Raw genomic sequence first — 14,703 nt, 5'->3', positions numbered from 1 at the left:
CTCTGTGCGCAGCATGCCTCCCAGTTTTTCTGAGATAGGGGTCGTCCCAAGTCTGCTTCCCAGACTCTATGAGTCTGACGTCAGAGACTGGGAGAACATCAATATATGCTCTGGAATCCACTGTGGCGACCAAAGTGAGAGGGGCAAAATCCACAGGGTCTAGTGGATAGTTGGGATATCATGTGCGCAAAGCACTCTGTAAGCAACAGAGCACAAAGTGTTGCAAATGAGTGCCATTGGTGATGTGTGCATCCGCTGTGCATGAAAATAAGTGGTCATCGGTAACTGTATCACGCAGTGTCTGGAGACTGAACACTTGTAGAGTTTGCTGAATGAGCGCTTCCTGCGTGATAGGCATAAATGTGCTATTTATCAGCGCCAGAGAGTATAGTGTGTCGCCCTAAAGCATGCTGACCAGTTTGCGCCAGGCCCAAGTAGTGGTAGAGAGTATTCGGATATCTCTAGGATTCAAGGTGACTCCCTGGGGCAGGAGGGCATGCAAAGGAACAGGGGCAGCCAGGTCATGTTCCGGGATTGCATAGGGAATGCGTGCGTCAGGCTGGAACCAATGGTATGAATAATGACACTGTGCCGCAAAATAATGGAGTTGGAGATGGGGAACACCGAAGCCACGCCGCTCGTACGGGAGAGTAAGGATCTCTCAACTAATGCGGGGGTGCCTGTCCATCCACACAAGCCTAATAAGTAAACAGCAGAGTGCGGTGAAAAAAGAGTTCTTAAGTGGTACGGGATGTTCAGAAAAAGACATAGGAATTGTGGAAGAACCACCATTTTAATGAGGGGAATGCGGCCTGCCATAGACAGCAGAAGCTTCACCCATCTACCCACCTGGGCGGTAAGCCTCTCAATGACAGCCCCATAGTTTAAGCATTTAACATGGTACTTTTCTCTATGGACGTGAATACCAAGGTACTTTGTGGAGTCATTACACCATCTTAGGGGGAATTCAAATGCAGGTGGAAGGGTACTGTCAGTAAGCGGGAAGAGCTCTGACTTACTCCAATTGATATGCAGCCCTGAAAATGAGCCAAAACAGACTATTTTGTCTAATATAGGCTTGACATTAGTTACAGGGTGGCGGATGAATAACAATATATCATCTGAATAAAGCGCAGAGCCACTACATTTAAATACATGTTTTTGTTGTTGTATTAATATATTTACCAGCAAAGTATAGGTGCTCTAAACAATAGCTACTCTGTGGACTTTAACACATCATTATAAAGCAAATTAATCCGGAGCTTTGAGATATCCGAAATAGTCCAGTGTGATAGGACACACCACAGTTAGCGTCCAATAACTTAAGAACATGCTGACAATACTTAACAACATAAGATGTCAGACAAAAGAGAGGGGAGGCAGAAAAGAGGCTGTGTAATGACCAATGAAACAGATTCAAACATGTCTGAACCTCAACAAAACTTGATTTCAGAACTAGCGCACAAAGCTCTCCAGAAAAGTGCCATTGTTCATCAAATATTTCATCAATATTTCATCAAATACTTCATCAAATCGATCCCGACTAGGTAGATGATCTGCTCAGTACTCGTCTCCACTTCTGGAATAAAAGGTTAATTTAAGAAAAAGTCAACAAGTTTTGAAAAGGGGACGGTTCCATCTCTTCGATGCTTGTTTTCCCGCTAAATTATGCAGGCTTCCAACGAGATGGAAAATTGATACCAATATCCTGGTTGACAAAAGTACGCATTGTGCTTTCAGGGTGATGTTCAGGGGGAGAGCACAAATAACATTACTTAGCTTGCAAGTCTAACTCAACAGGATCTTTTAAGAAAGCGTGCCCCGGGGGACGGGTCCCTTGATGGAGGGACGGCTTACATTACTCTGCAATGCACTTAAATACGCAGCTCTGAAAGCGACTGCTCGGGTTGTGCGAGATAGGCCTGAAGTTATCTGCGCACGGGTGTTAGATGAGGGAATCTATGCTGGAGACTTCATTCCATTTTCTTTCTTTTGTTAAAAAATGAAAACATTGGTGGGTGAAAGAAAAGACAGACTATTGTCATGCAAATTCCTTGAAAGCAAAAACGTGATCAATGGAGGCGCCTTTCCTTCCTCCCTGCCACTGCACAAAAAGGTGAATCTGGGTGAGAGGTTTCCGGCACTAAATTCCACACTCCCATCAATTTTAAGAGGTAGACTGATTTAAATGTATATGTAAAACTGAATATGTACTTGTATATGTCTGCAGCTTGCTTGCACGGTGGTTGTGCCATTTTGAAACATTTGTTGCAACCATGTATGCATGCACACAGACGACTGCTCTGATAATGTATGTAATCGCTGCCGCAGTCACTGTTTTGGCAGCGCACGTGGTGCCCGACTTCGGCCACTGCCAGCCTCCACAATGCTTCCATATGCCTGTGCTTCTTGAAAAGATGGCCGCCATTTCCTAATATGGCAGCTCTGCCGCAGGGGGGCTGCTATCTCAAGAGGGATTTCCAAGTGACTGCCTCCAGTGTCTAGCCCCTCTTGGGGGCTGCCAAACAGTGTGACGGCTGGGCCGGTAGAAAGCTTGATGCCGGCCAGCCATGAATAATGGCGGCTTTGTTGGGCCATCACATGGACCGGGCGGTGTTACGATTATTGTCACTTTTGGGCTCTTTGCGGGAAGGCATGCTTTCACACAAACCAAACATCTATTTCGCTAGTTGACTCAGAAAGGCTCGTTATAATTCAACATGCGTCACTCCTATGCAGATTTTCAACTTGTTGCAAACTGCCGAAAACACTGTTAAATCATTTCATCCACTAAACCGTTCAGAAACGCACTCTGCGCAGGCCAAAGCAAGGTTAGGTGGAACATGAAAAGAGATATAAATGACTATTTCTATTCAATTTTACATTAGATTAGTCGGCACCACAACTGAACACGTTTAAAAATGTAGTCAAATTTGTGGAAAACCACTCACACCTGATGTCTTGAAATCCTGCTCCAGGTGTGAGAATAAGCTCACAAATTAAGTTTTTAAAATGGTAAACTGATAAAAGTAAGTCAATTTCAAGATAAACAGATGTTGAAGTGAAAGATGCTGGGCGCTACCAGCCTGTCCATCAAACTACCTGAAGGACCTAAGTTAATTCCAGCCCCCTCTTTGGAGTTTTACCAAGTTTCACCTCTAATTCTGTCCTTTCCCTATCTGAATAGGGTTATTGGTTTTGCTCACGACTCCTACTGGGCTTACGGTATACCCTTTTCTCCTTTCTGCGGGGTAGTTCCCCCATGCTATTGCACAGGCTCTGCCAGGCAGGTTAACCTCGTGGGGCCCTGGTTTTGCGTCTCACCTTTGTTGCAATATGTTCACCATCCTGCTGTATTTATATGTGGGCGATTTTTAAATGTTCCTTGTTAAGTCTCTTCTCACACACACTACACATATCCACACTGAAGTGCTTGTGACTCTCTTGTTAAGACGTTTGAGCTGAACCTTTAGCAATTTGGTAACTTTTAAGTCATTGGCCAACATTATGTACACTGGGGGTCTACACTGCCCTGCTGTTCCACAGCAGGAGGTGCCCACCCTTTGTGCAATATCTGGCGGTGGCAGGTAGATGTTCAAATCCAGCCAGTGGGAGTCTGTCGACATAGGCTGACAGGGCCATAGCTGCAGACTGCTGGCCTCTAATACAAGATCACCATTGTGCAGTCAACAGTGCAACAAGGCAAACACCATCCAGCAGTGGGCTCGTCTTTCTTAATAGTCTTAATGGGCAGGTGTTTACGGGAATCCATGCTGCCATCGGGGTGGCACCTGGAGGATCTCTTCCATTTTAGAGGGCTACACAGCGCTTCACCTCCCTGTGGAAAGAAACCTATGTGTTTTTTCTCCACCTGGCTAAAACACACCCAACTGCTCGACCTGGCAGAGAGGGGTTGCTTTTTTAAGTGTTCTCTGCCAAACATTATGGCCAGGCACAAAGAAATACCACTTCCAAAGGAGGGCAGCATTACATAAGCAGTGAGAGGCTTGGACTCCAAGAATGACCATACTACAGGGGATCCTTCAGTGAATAACACACTTTTTCCAGCATTGGAGTCGCTAAAAACGGTGCTGTCCCTCCGAACAACCAACTGCCACAAAGATTCCTGAAACTGTAGTAGTTGAAGTTACAGTGCTGCCTCCAGAACGACGTATCCCACAGTCAGCTGTGCGCACAGGTTGGAAGGACTTTCTGTGATTCGCACATGAGGGCAATGTTTATATCCTGCTTCAATTATACCTTTCAATATTTTGTTAATTGGACCATATTATTCGGTCCTCTCAGTCAGCCCTGGAAGTGTCCAGGCACTGAATGGTTTGAAACTTTCCTGATCAATGGGCCCCATGTGGTCAATACATGAGTACTGCAGCTCCACGTCCTTTTGCTGTACTCTAAGGATCCAATCACCCCTAGTTCTAGTCAGTGTTAATACCAACACCTATCCTAAATGATACACATGCAATACTTCCATATCCTGAATGAATGCCTCCAGCACTTCCAGACCAGAAAGTGAGGAAGATTCCTAGCACTTAAAGGAGCAAAGACAGAGGTTCACCATCATTAAAGCTCTGGGTTGAGCTTCTTTCGTTTAGCCCACCAATCCTTGATAAGACCACTGCCAGCACTAAATTACCCAGAAACCGGAAGCTCATTTTAGATTAGCATCTGTCGCCAAACAATCACACTGAAATTATTGATAAGTTCCGCAATGCTCATTTTGTGGCCATCAAAAAGCTACAACCTATCATTCCTGCACAACGAAGCATCAGCATAGATCAACAAATGCCTGACCTTCCACTAACCGATCAGACACCTCCGATCAGCTTCCCACTCCCTCAGAGACATCCAACTGATCCATTGAGCCAACAGCAGAGGATGCTCCATCTCGCACCAGGCAGCCAAGGCTTGGAACAACCTCCCCCTGCACCTCAGAACCTCACTGTCACTCCAGCGATTCAGAAGTGAACTAAAGATCTGGATGTTCGAATGATCATTCCTCCACATAGCAGCATACAGGTCTAGGGCCACGAGACCATGACTGGTGATTTGCCACGCTCTAAAAATATTTGATTGATTGATTCTTATCAGAAATGACAAATTTTAAAATTTTCTTTGTCAATCTTGCCATCAAGTCTTTCAACACCATTAGCTATAACGCATCCACAAACACTGCAACATATTGATGAACGCTAGCTACAAAACTTAAGGTGTGGGACTACTCTCTCTAAGTTGGATTCACTTCTAAGTTCTTTGCATCTGGCAAAAGCACTTCAGTAGCTTAACCCCAGCCAGAGGATAAGAAATTTCAACCTCAAATCTGTTTTTCCTCCTATATAGCGGGTTGGGTCCCAGCCGTTTGCTAAGCATCAAATGGAGGTCCCTGCCTCTCTGTGGAATATATTCTGGCCATTATTCGGACTTTCAAAGAAAACCCTTCATTTCTGGGAAATCTTAAACATGCATCTATTTCAATGATGTCTAAATGTAATGATCAGACAGTATCTAGACAGCCTTGTAGCACCAAGAGGTGAACTTAATTCACAGTCTTACATTGTATAAACGCCAGTAACAATACTTAAATAATAAAACAATACGTTAAGCACATGATGTGTAAATGTATGAGACACATCTAAAGCAGACCTTAAAGTGCCTCCCACAAAGTACACTGTTATTTATTATTTTAGTATGTACCACAATCTACAAACCGGCCAAGAGGCCTCAAAGCAGAGGAAGGCCAGATAATCTAGTCTGATGGCTAGGGCAGCTGCTCAAATGTCACGAGTGCTACAGGATGAAATTTTGTACAAGGAGTGATGGCCACTGCATGAAACTCCTCATATGAAAGGCTGACCAGACTTTGAAACGGGGACTAGGGAGTTCAAAATCTTCCTGCTTCTCTAGAAATAATCTTATTTGGGGTTTCAAACTCTTTGAGTTCTTTGTTTTACTTTCTTGAGCTTTCCAAGATCTCTGACATTATGCTTGCACATTTCACCTCTGTTCACACACAGTGGATCATACTCTGTTGTAGAAGGCTCACCAGCTCCAATGCAGAACGCCAACAGTGATCACTGCAATGCCTGAATTTAAACAGCAAAGTTTCTTTACCATCTTCTTGCTGCCAATGGAAACTCGCTCAAGAAGGTCAAGATAAATTGCTACATATACCATGGAAGAGCATCTTATGTGACCTGTGCTTCCAAAGAGGCACTGACTTGAGCATTGGTTCATCATTGAGGCCCTTGAAGACCTTGGATAACATTTCTGCCTTACCACTTCTGGCTGTAATTGGACAGCTTTTACAGCTTGCATGTGCTGCCTCTGCCACTGTCATGGCCGGCACGCAACATCTGATGTGCTAAACAAAATGAATTAATCGATTGATTGCCACAGACCGAAAACAATCAGATTCTAGTTATTTCATAGTACAACAAGCAATGCCAACAGCAAGCATTTAAATGTTGGTTCCACAAAGATTAAGGGCCTGATTTAAAGTACTGCTGATGGGGCATTCCGTCACAGAAGTAATGTATATCCCGTGCACCGTGCTACAAGTGCTACTGGTTAAAATGCATTTGTAATATCGTGGATGAGATATCGGCCATGTTTGTGATGATATAACACATCTGCCGAAGTCTAAATCCAGTCCAAAGTGCTATCTGTTATGAGCTGCAGGCCCTACTTCAAATTCTGGCAAGGCTAACTCCTCCCTTCATCTTTTGAGGCTGAATGATTACCATTTGTTTACAAGGCTTACAGACTGCAAAACCTGGGTAATGGAGCACTGTCTAAAAAACGTTTGTTATACTATAAGGAAGCAGAAATATGGAACCGGTTGACTGTAACACTTACAAAAACGTCAAGAAAATATAATCAGCAATGACAAATAGATGAAGTTTCATGCTAATTTATAAAGGGAAGGGCTGCCACTTTTTTAACAGCAGGCTGTTACATTAAGACTTCTCTAAATAAAGAAGCAAGACATAAACTTTAAGACAAAAGTAAAGGATCAGAATTTAAAAACGAGGAAGTAATGGCATTCTCGGAGGCGCATTCCTGACTTTAAAGTAACAGCACACATTCCATACTGTTCTGAGGACTGCTCTTCTTAGCAACATAGCTAGATCCGGTCACGGCTCGTGCCTCACCCCCGGTCGCGGGTCTAGATCTCCAGCAATATTATAGAGCGCAAGATACCAACTGGGTGCAGTAGGGGGTTTTATGTTTATGGCCATGCGACTACAAGTAACATAGGTTGTCCCTCACTTCCTGGTTACAAACAGCAGAACCGTCTAAGTAAATGTTCCTTTCAAGGAGGTAAGAGGTTCATAATAAGGGAATTTGTGTCTTGACTAAAGAAGCCCTCAAAAGCATTCCACAAACATTGCCAGCTTTAAGATCCCATATTTTAGACAAAGAGTCCAATTGGTGTCCACAGACCCAGCTCCTAGCAGACCCCTGCCTATCTCTACTCTTCCCACCGTAAAACACTGCTCTCAAGCCACATTTTTCTACTTTACAAAATTGCTGCACTTAGTTCTTCTACACTATCTCCCCCCGAAACCCCTTGCCCACACTTTGCTGTAAGTAAGTACAGATTTGACAAATGTTTATCAGTGTCCGAGTATAGTGTCTCAATCATCGCTCAACTTTTTATCCAAGCCACAAAACTCTAAGGCCCATATTTATGGGCTTTGTGGTGCAGGACAGCAAGTCACCTTGCGGTGCTCCCCTGCGTCACAGGGAAAGGGCAAGAATGCTCCGTATTTATTGAATATGGTGCATTCCTGTCATTTACCCATGCACTGGCGCCCTTCTGTCAGCCTAGCGCCAACGCAGGCATGCTGGCACCATGGTGCACGGGTGCCTGCGTTTCATGCAGGATTGTTTTTGTGCAGGAAGGGACACCTTGTGTGCTGCGAGAGCAGTGCAAACCAGGCCATAAATATGGCCCTTAATGTCGCCACCTAAACTGTATGTGACCTTTATTACAGGAGTCTTGTGCACTGTTTCTTTTCAAAATTGCTCTTGGTATTGTGCTTTAAATGGAAATACGGAAGTGAAGGTTCTCACTCTTTAGAGTACCTGTTTGCTCCTGATAAGTGCTGGTACCCTATGCATTAAATGTATTGCATCAATGCTCAGAAGTACAGGTACTCTCCCTTTCAAAAATAAAGAAGTGCAGGTACTCAGTACTGGACAGTACCTGCCCATTTAAAGCACTGTTGGTACTCAAGCAAATAAATAAAGAAAGTGGGCATAGTAGTGTTTCCTGCGTTTAGAAGTCACAGCGCACTAGCTTGGGTGAAAGCAGTGCTTAATTTGTACTTGTTGTTTCCGGTGCTGAGCGCCGGTTCTTATTTTTCAGGGCCGGTGCTTATTTTTCTGGCTCAAGCGTTTACTGCGAGCAAAAGACACATATGGGAAAGACGGAGAAAGCAGAAAGCTGCAAGAGTGAGCTGAAGGGGCAGGGAGAGGCTTTAAATGAACTAAAGGGGCCTGAGAGGGCTTCAGGATTATGCTGCATCAGTATTCCTTGCTCGCACATTTAAATTCAGCAGCCGCGTGTTTAAGAGGAGAGCGCTGGGCACCGGCACGTTTATTTACAAATTAAGCACTCGGTGAAAGGCATTCAAAGCCAAGCTGAGCTCTGTTTCTTACCACAGGTGAAGAAGACCCGCGTGTTATGTATGTCACAGTCCCTCGCCAGCCCCAGCGCATTCTTACATCATGATGTCTGCACACTCCTGGATGTTTTATAGTATTGCTTGTTCCATTTTTCAGTCCTTTGAGAGAATAAATCCACTTGCAGCAGCAGAGAGCTGCATTTCCATGTTTCTTCATAAACTAGCATTATGCAGGAGCAGGCCGGTTGTACATTCAGAGGACTTTTCTTAATCATGGGTGACTTTCACTGAGATAGGACTGTGTTTTGTACATGTTCGAGGGAGGGGAACACTTCCGCAGGCTTAAATTTGCATGATAGAGTGAATTATCTCAGTGGCAGTTCCCGCAGCGGGATCATTTTAACGTGTTACAAAGGGCCGATGAATATCTAATTATTGAATGTGTAATCATATGAAAATGTTACACGTCTCGGGGAAACAGTGTCGTGCCCTCTGTCGCGGTGTGAAATGGCCCATTGCCAGGTGACTGTGTTAAGGAGACAAGGCAAGGAGAGGCGTCTCTGAATGACCTCCGACCCTCGCTGGCTGAGGATCAACTCACTGAGTTCCAGTCTTAGTAAGGGACCTACCTCACTGCAGCACAGTTAGGGGCCCACTTCCGCTCTCAGCCCAGCTCTGTCTTTACTGTGTCTTCGCCTCTGACACTCTACAGCGCTCAGCTGCCTTTTGGACAGTGTGCTGAATGCAAACACCACATAAACGCGGACAGTGTTGTCTAGGGGCGGGGTAGGCAGTAGTGAGGCCTAGCAGTGGTTAAGAAGTTCAAGTTTATAAACACTGCTCAGATGGACAGCCACAGTTGCTCAAAACGTGTCTTTATGCAAACCGGATATAGATGCTCTTGTAGAATCTGTGCCACTCTCTAGTGTGTGGCTCACCAAGGGGCTAACGCTGCAACGTCCAGGCAGTGAGTCGAAGGGTACCCGGGCATTGGGGGTCACAGAGGAAGACCATCAACAGGAATTCTACCCCAGGTTTTCTCTGAGTGACCATAGATTTGGTCTGAGGCAGGACGATGAATGTCACCTGAAGGGGCATAACTTTGGAGGGGTGGGAGGAGTATTGGGGGAGCTACACCCGCCTGATAAATGGATTTTCTGATGAAAAGTTTGGTAGAGGTGCTTTCAGTCGGGTGTGGTGAGGTGTCTGTTGGATTTCACCTGTGATTCTTGCATGCACACACTGACAAAACACACACACTCTCTTTTGAAAGCCCTAAAAAATGTTGATTATTTTACAAAATATTGTTTCTCTCACTTAGTACTCCTACCAGTCTGTATTATTCTCCCTTTTCACTGCCCCTTAAGACCCACTAATGCACCCTGCGTGCTGAATAATATATTTTAAAATCAAATGCCAGCGTGATTGTCGGGAAATCTGATGCGCACGCCCCACAATCGTACTGACCAAGCTATGCCCCCGGACCTCCTTAGACTGATGACGTTCTGCAAAGTAGACAAGTGACGCAGCTGAAGAGACTTCGGATGATGGGGTTGGGGAGCGAGCTGGCAAAGCAACTGACCGCCAACAGAGGGCGCCGGTAAGTGGGGTCCACTATGATGAAAGCATGTGACAAGGCAGGAGCCACGGAAATGTAGGGTTCTGGACAGCCTTGGCCCTTAACAGCAGCAGAAGGGAAGATTTAAAAGTCCTGGCACAAGAGAGTGGTGGTGTTGATGCTGTCAGACCTGGTTACCACAAAAAAGCCAAATAAAAACACGCAGCCACAGGTAAGGCAGGTTGGGAAGTAAGACCAGCGAGACCAGAACAAAAACACTCGGTGACCACAGTAGACATCCCTGCAGTAGTATGTTCAGCACTGGGAGCCCCCTCACCAGCAGGAGGAACCCACGATGGAGCCATCGTGCTAACCAACCGCCCAAAAGCATGTAAACGTGCACTCACCCCTGGAGCTCAGGGGAAACAATGCTAGGATAGAAACGCTTACAAGCAAGGGGAGAATGAGGCGAGTTTATTGATGGTTGGGCAGTGCCAGACTGAGAGTACTCACCCCGACCGGTAGGTCAGAGGTGAACAAATGCGGGGTTCATCCTCACAGCACGAGGACTGGGCGGAGAGACAGCAAAGGGGTTCACAAGAACTGAATGTTATCGAGGGACCCGGGGTAAGCCGAAGAGCGAGGGGGTTACCGGCAAGTGTCCAGTCTCCCAATAAGCCAACGGACACTGCGTTCATCGGGGTCTGGGGGGACTCACCAGGGCCTGACCCCCCGCCCAGCGGCCCTCAGCTCCCCCTAGGACACCAGTGCGCGGAGCTTCATAAGTGGGGGTTACCGGAACAGAAGCGACTGTAGTTTTGACGGTCACGTCTTCCCGGGGTGGCGTGTACTGAGCGGTATTCATTATTATTTCGTGTTTTGCATGCTGCCAAGCACACCCGCTCCGTCAGCTCCAAAGCAGTGTTTTATTTTTACTGGAGCGTATTTTCTACCATTACCCGCGGAGGCTCCGTGACCGCTGCTGGAGTGAGGGGCCAGCCTGATGTAATCCGCAGCTGCCCTCCCGCAGCAGGTGTACCCGGGGCAGCCCCGGGGGAGAGGGCGAGCCCTCCCTGCCACCCCCGCACCAGCCACTGATGTCCCAGAGCAGAGGGGTGAGGCCTAGGCACACCCAGAGACAACCAATGCCCCAGAGCAGAGGGGTGAGACTCCTCCACGCCGCACCAGCCATTGATGTCCCAGAGCAGAGGCGTGAGACTCCCCCACCACTGAAGTCCCAGAGCAGAGGGGTGACACCCCTCACCCCGCACCAACCACTGGTCCCAGAGCAGGGAGTGAGACTCTGCACCACTGATGTGCAAGAGCAGAGGCGTGAGACCTACACACACCCAGATACAACCAATTACCCAAAGCACATGGGCGAGACTCCTCCACCCCCGCAACAACTACTAATGTCCTAGAGCACAGGGCTGAGACCCAAAAATAACTACTGCCCCACAGCGGAGTGGTGACCCCCGCATTAGCCCTTGATGTCCCAGAGCCGAGGGGTGAGACTCAAACAACTGTCTTATAAAAGAGGGTGTCGGACAATTACACCCGGAACAAACAACTAAAGTTCCAAGGCAGTGGGGGGAGACCTTACCAACATCCACACAAACCACTAATGTCCTGGGTATGGGGTGAGACCCTCCCACCCCGCACAAACCACTAATGTCCACAGAGATGACACCAAGAAACAACGAAAGTCAGGGAGAGGTGGTGAGACTCTTGCACAAACCACTCTGTCTCTGTGAAGAGGGGTGAGACCCAGTAACACCCCGAAACAACCAATATCCTGAAACAGAGGAGTGATACTCTCCTGCACCAACCATGACTGTCGCAAGGAGAGGGTGTGACAGCCTTACATCCCGGACCAAAAAAATAATGTTCCAGGGAAGGGATGGGGCGGCCTTGCCAACACCCAGACAAACTACTAAAGTACTAGAGCTGACACGTCCTTAAAAAAAATAATGTCCCAAGACAGGGGTGCGACTCCCCTGGCCTCTGCAAAAACCACTAATCTCCAGAGTAGAGGATGTGTGACCCTCACACATCACAACAATCAACAAATGCCCCAGGCCAGGGGGGCGAGACCCTACCACTCCTCGCACAAACCACTCTTGACTGAGAGCGAGACCCTCCCGAGAAGAACAACTAATGTCCCAGAGTAGAGCAAGTGAGACCATCGCAGTGCAGCAGGGTGAGGCCAGGACCCAGACAAGCATCAAGCACTCCATATCAAAAGGAGGGAGACGGCAGCCCCACATAAACGACGATCGCTACAGAGCTGAGGGGTGAGACTCACCCTTCAAAAAGCCTGGGAAGCCGCGCACTTTACAAAAACAACTATTGCTTGCCAGAGGGTCGCAATGAGACCGACCTCACGCAATAACAGCTCCAAAGCAAGAGGGTGAGACCCATTCCTCACTCAAACAACTACTGCGCCAAAGCAGTGGTGTGAGGCCCACCCCTCACGCAAACAACAAACCAGCGACCTCTCTTGTTATCTTTATGTCTGCTTTTGACCGTGTGCAGAGCTCCGCTGCAGCTGCGTAACAAATGCCCCCGTAACCTCCAGAGGGCTCATATCACATACATACTTCTTTAGAACGGTGGTATACTCCTCACACAAACTGAACTCCAGAGTAGAAGTGCGAGATCCACCTACACCAGAAAAATACTTCAAAATACATGTGTGAAACCCGTTTGATGAAAAAGAATTGACTGCTCAGACCCCCCCACCCCACACACACAAACAACTCTCTCGCAAAGACTAGCAAGAATCATACTTCACACGTGAGTTGCGAGTTGGCAAACAGTTCGGACAGCGCAGACATAAAAGCGCCCGGGGTTCAAGGCAGCTCAACCGAGGAGATCTGGAACAGTTTCTGGTCACCTTGTGCCATGAAGAGGTGGCACCGGGGTACAAGCAGCAGTTGCCGGAGGCAGACAATTCACCCCTCGCCTACCGTCTCCGGGACCTGTATCCCGGTGAACTACAGCCCCCTCAACCTAAACCACCTACATTACAGACCCGAGAGGTTCTGGGAGAGGAGCAACGGGGTACGCCTCTCACATCTCCCTATTAAGAGTGGAGACTCCCTCTTCCTAACGCAAAAATATGTACACACTTAGAGACTTTTTGAAACGCTCCCTCCTATCAACACCCACCACTCGAGTGGAAATCAAGGAGCGAACATAGCGCTGTCTCTTTCTGTCACAACCCCCCCCCCCCCCTCGAGTCTTCTCTAATGTTATATAATGCTGGGGGGGGGGGGGAAGGAGCTGCTTAGTAAACCCCTGACTCGCACTAATCAGGATAGTTTAGAGCTGCGGCTCACGCATGCCATCCTAGTCACACATTCTTTATAACACCGTTCACCAGACAATACAATATAATCCCGTTATATTAAACTTGATTGACAATTATAAACCATACAATTATTCCACAGCTCCCTATATTACCGGCACAAACCATACACCTGTTCCCGGCTCTTGCCTGAACACTTCTCACTTGCCGTCCATCAGAGCGTAAATAAATATACAAATAGTGGCCGCGTAAACAAAATGCACATTCTGTGGATGCAGCCGGGCGGTGAAAGTCCATCACAGCGATGGCTCTTGTGTGTACCCTTCGGGACTCATCCTGCACTCAGACACAAGAAACTGCATAAAAACCGTCCGTCGGCTTTTAACTGCACGAAATACTAACGGTGGCCGCACGACCAAAACACTGGCAAATATTGTAAAAGAAAAACAAACTTTTGCGCCTACATGGCCTGCATGCTAATGAGGCGAGAGTCTGGACCGACCTTGCTCAGGCGGCGGCGGGATGGAGGGGGTCCCGGGGACTCATGCAGAGAGGCGCGCTCCTCTGGCCGGGTCTGCAGCAGCCTCCAGGCTCGCGCCCTGTCCGTGCCCCCGGGGTTTGCAGAGCCAGCAGGGTTCCTCGCAGGTGGATCTCTCTCCGCAGTCCGGTCCCGGCGCAGGCTGTGGAGCGAGTGTCCCGGGCTGCGCGAGGCGCTGCTGCTCGTCTCTCTGCGCTCGCACTGCCTCGCTGCGGCGGGACGCGTAGCTGCTGCTCCTGGGAACAGCGGGTCCTGGCTCTCACAGGACTCTCCAGTGACTGGGAACAAGCCCGGCCCCCTCAGCATGGGTGGGAGTTAGGGGGCTACGGTGGTAAACAGCGTTCCCGAGTCCGACAAGCACATGCACGAAGCTTCTTTTTTGAGGGGGCTAGACCCCTTGTACGCAACCAGACAGGTGTTTCTTAACTGTCCTCACGCTCACTGCTTCCTAAAACCTGCCTTACATCGTGCGAATCAAGGTGCAAATGGATTTAGAATCCCATACAAACTTGCAGAGATTTGCACACTGAAGAAATAGAACCATCCCCGATACAGAAGCTCAATGCAGGTTAAAGACCTGCTAAACTTCTCACAAGTATCTTGCAGCACTTGACTTGGAGAGTACACATAAAACGAGACATGCAGCGCC

At 47.7% G+C, this 14,703-nt stretch overlaps 1 protein-coding gene across 1 annotated transcript in view; it reads right to left on the bottom strand.

Moving 5' to 3' along the window:
• Positions 1 to 14,298, bottom strand: part of MEGF10 (multiple EGF like domains 10) — a 243,099-nt gene extending 228,801 nt beyond the window's left edge. The window contains exon 1 of the mRNA XM_069227282.1: positions 14,019 to 14,298. The gene's annotated coding sequence lies outside the window, so the exon portion shown is untranslated. The remainder of the gene's footprint in view (positions 1 to 14,018) is intronic.
• Between the last annotated feature and the right edge of the window lie 405 nt (positions 14,299 to 14,703).

Source organism: Pleurodeles waltl, chromosome 1_1 (genome assembly GCF_031143425.1).
Source record: "Pleurodeles waltl isolate 20211129_DDA chromosome 1_1, aPleWal1.hap1.20221129, whole genome shotgun sequence".
NCBI classification, from domain to species: Eukaryota; Metazoa; Chordata; class Amphibia; order Caudata; family Salamandridae; genus Pleurodeles; species Pleurodeles waltl.
Note: the sequence above shows the minus strand (reverse complement) of the source record. Positions and strands in the feature narration are given on the sequence as shown.